We start from the raw sequence: 3,352 nt of genomic DNA, 5'->3' as shown, positions 1-3,352 counted from the left end.
CTTAAAAACCTTACCCTTTGCTGTGAAAATAAATTTTTTTTAACTTTTATTTATTTATTTTTATTTATTTTTTTTTAACCTTCATAATAAGGGTGCTATAGAATGTCTTTATGAGACTAACTTTGCTGAGAATAAGGTTCGCTAATCTTGTCCGTGTCTTAAGGTGTTTGGCAGACTCGTCGTGGTGCTTTAAGGATGCATAATATTCCATTGTATGAATGGACCAGGATTCGTTTCTCCATTTCTCTGTAGTCCAGGGGTTTGGTTGTTTCCATCTTGTTTTCCATTACAGAAATCACTGCAATCAGCACGTATGTTCCTATGTCTATTTGTGCTTTGTTCTTTAGGGTATATACCAAGATTACAGGATCATAAGGTATGTGTATTTGCATTTGTTTAAGGAGGCACCGTACTGATTTCTTTCTTTAAAAATCATTTTTATCTGGGGCTCTTACAGCTCTTATAACATTCCATACATCAATTGAGTCAAGCATATTTGTACAGATGGTGCCATCATCATTTCCAAAACATTTTCTACTTCAGCCCTTAGAATAAACTCCTCTTTTTTCCCCTTCCCCCCCACCCTCTCACCCTCATGAATCCTTGATCAGTTATATATATTTACTGATTTCCATAGGGGTTTTACAAATCTACAATCCCACCAGCAAGGCTTGGGTATTCGAATCTCTGCACACCCTCTCCAGCCTTAATTATATCTTTAAAAAATATATGTAAATTAGATGAAGTTTTACAGAGCACTTTCACAATTCGTGGACATTCTGAAATACATCCGTTGCAATCTTCCAGTGAGGATCCCACTTCCTCCCGTGTTTCCTGTTCCGCTTCTTCCTTCTCTCCTAACCCACTACACTCTGTCCTTGGGTGAAGACTGCCCTGTGATTCAAGTAATTGATTATTCTGATGTGGCAGTCAGGTCAGCAGGGTAAGAACCATCGGCTTGGGTGGTCCTACCAGTTTCTGTCCAACCAATAGGCCTGGTCTCGTTTATGTTATAACAGTCTCTTTTCAGATCTGCAAGAGATCAAACCAGCCGGCAGAGTAGAGAGAGAGGGTTAAATGGACACCAAGCCACCTGGAAGATCACCCAGGAGCAGAAGCTCAAGAAGCCGAGGGCCTTCCAGCAGATCCGAGAGAGAAAGACCCCTCCCTCGAGTTGACACCTGAACCCAGACGTCTCCCCTCCCGAACTGGGAGAAAATCAATGTCTGTTGGGGAAAGCTGTCTACCCGGTGTTATTTCTGTCATAGGAGAGCGTGATCACGAAGACGATCTCCTTCAAGACCCCGTCTTAATGTCTGGGGTTTGCAGGTTGCACCCTGGGCCTCGTCTCCTCCCAGTCCTCACATCCCTGGGCCACATCCCCTCCAGCACACGGTGATGGTGGGCAGGCACCACCTGGCCGGGGTCTCTGAGGTCAGTAGTCCCAGGAACGCCCTGGTTGGCTTCAGCCCACAGGGCCCTGCTGGTCTTCTGGATCGTCCTCCCTGAGCCCCAGCTGGGCGACGAGACTGAGCCTCCCCGGCCCCTTCTGCCACTGCAGACCCTGTGCTCTGACCTCCCACCTCACTGCCCCGTAGCTGACCCCTTCTTTGCTCCCCTGAACCATGGCCGCCACCTCCAGACTCCACCTTCTCTGAGCCCCAGGCTCTCCCCAGACCACAGTCCACTCTCCACACCACCGTGGATGGGCTGCTGCAAAGGGCTCGTGTGTCCATTTCACCCCGGCCTTCAGGTGCCCACATGCCCCTTGGCCTGGCATCAGGGTCTGCAGCCTGATTGCTCCCTTGTCCTCAGCCCCATCCCTGCACACCCCACCCCAGTTGCCAGGCTGCCATGCACACCCCAACCATCGATGCTCCTCTGAGCCTCCTGCCCTTCCTGTCACCTCAGTACTTGTCCCTCTCCCTGGCAGACCCTTCCCTTGGTGAAGACTTCCCTGACCTCCCACCACACACAACAACCTCCTCTCTGCTCCAACGGCCTCCAAGAACTCTCCCCCAGTGGACCCCAGGCACCTCCCTGTGCAGAGTTCCAGCTGAGACCCCAGGCTAGACACCTGCTTCTGGAGAAAGCACAGCTGGAGAAGGCCATGAGCCACAGTGACAGAGGGACCCATTGATAGAAGGGTGTGATGTATGGAGCCGTTTATTCCATTGCCAGGACTCATGGGCAGAGGAAACAAGGGAAGCTAGAGTGGCACGACTTAGTAATACTCCTAGTGACCCACTTGCAGCATTTTTGCTTCCTGTCCATGAGACCCTGTGCTCTTCAGCTTTAGAGGTCTTCCTTATAAAGGGAGGAATTCTCTCACCTCTGACCAGCATGGATCCCATTGAACTGGATGTTAAGATCGCTGAAGACAAAGCGGGTGCATAAGCAAATGTGGTGAAGAAAGCTCATGGTGCCCCGCTATCAAAAGTTATAATGTCTTTGTTCTTAAAGGCTTGAGGTAAACAAGCGGCCATCTAGCTGAGAAGCAATAAAGCTTCACATGGAAGAAGCACACCAGCCTGTGTGATCACGAGGTGTCGATGGGATCAGGTAGCAGGCATCAAAGAACAAAAATATCATTCATTGTGAATGAGGGGGTAGTGCAGAGTGGGGACCCAAAGCCCATCTGTAGGGAACTGGACATCCCCCTACAGAAGGATCACAGGGAGGAGCCGAGCCAGTCAGGGTGCAGGGTAGCAAGGATGAAACATACAACTTTCCTCTAGTTCTTTAATGCTTCCTCCCCACCCACCACCCACTATCATGATCCCAATTCTACCTTACAAATCCGGCTAGACCAGAGGATGTACACTGGTACAGACAGGAACTGGAAATAGGGAATTCAGGATGGATGATCCATTCAGGACCAATGGTGAGAGTGGTGATACCGGGAGGGTGGAGGGAAGGTCGGGTAGAAACGGGGAACCAATTACAAGGATCTACATATAACCCTTTCCCTGGGGGACTGACAACAGAAAAGTGGGTAAAGGGAGATGTCAGACAGTGTAAGACATGAAGTAATAATCATTTATAAATTATCAAGGGGGAGAAGGGAGAGAGGGGAAAAATGAGAAACTGATACCAAGGGCTCAAGTAGAAAGAAAATGTTTTGAGAATGATGATGGCGACAAATGTGCTTGACACAATGGATGGATTTTGATAAGAGTCGTATGAGCCCCAATAAAATGATTAAAAACTAAATAAAAGAATGCCTCCTGGACATTTCAGATTCCTCATGGCTCTGGATCAACATACTGTGTTGAGTGGGGTGAATACTCTTAATAACCAAGTGAAACTGTATTGGTATTACATCATGTAGGCAAAGAGGACTACGAGGGGG

Source organism: Echinops telfairi, unplaced genomic scaffold (assembly GCF_000313985.2).
Source record: "Echinops telfairi isolate 266 unplaced genomic scaffold, ASM31398v2 ScPeMD7_7420;HRSCAF=8458, whole genome shotgun sequence".
NCBI lineage: Eukaryota > Metazoa > Chordata > Mammalia > Afrosoricida > Tenrecidae > Echinops > Echinops telfairi.
The sequence above is the reverse complement of the archived record's forward strand: the minus strand, read 5'-3'. Positions refer to the sequence as shown.